This window comes from Lycium ferocissimum, chromosome 3, assembly GCF_029784015.1.
Source record: "Lycium ferocissimum isolate CSIRO_LF1 chromosome 3, AGI_CSIRO_Lferr_CH_V1, whole genome shotgun sequence".
NCBI lineage: Eukaryota > Viridiplantae > Streptophyta > Magnoliopsida > Solanales > Solanaceae > Lycium > Lycium ferocissimum.
Window position 1 is genome coordinate 64607216 of NC_081344.1, and position 727 is coordinate 64607942.

Sequence of the window (727 nt, forward strand, 5' to 3'; positions counted from 1 at the left end):
TTTCATTAATTGTCTTAATTCTATCCTTGGGATAGTATTTTATATGAGACTATGTATTCGTAATCTACCCACTATGTATTCATAATTCATCTATGTAGTAGCTCTTGTACAACTTAGACCAGATTCATTTGGGCATGTATATACAACACTTATTATTACTTTTATGCTAGACTTATTTATATTATGGTTGGTAGTTGATTTCATTTAATTGTTTAGGTGTTGGTTAAAGGACCGAAGTGGGAAAATGGTAGGTGCCCGCACGTTTCTCGAGTTGGGGCGTGACACACTTGGTGGGCATAAAGCTTCATAACCCTTATTAATAGTGTTTCTACACCTAATAATCCATTCCCTTGCTTCTAGGTGATTTTACCATCCCAAATAGATATAACAATCATTATACTTCATCACCCATAGGATTATCACAATCCTAGGTCAACAATCCAAACCATAAGATTATCACAATCCTAGGTCAATAATCCAAAATCCTATTATAGTTCATATGCTTCTCTTTATCAAACCGTGTACTTATCTCTCAAGAACTCATCAATTCACAGGTACAAATGATTAGAAGGGGAAAGGGTTGCCTTTTGATGTTCTATCTCCTTGAACTCGAAAGCTAGGGCTTCTTTGCCCAACAATGATGTCTCAATCGAATATCTAATGATTTGAAGGCTTTTACCCATGTTAATAAGGTGTTGGAGAATTGAAATTATCTTGATTACCAGAA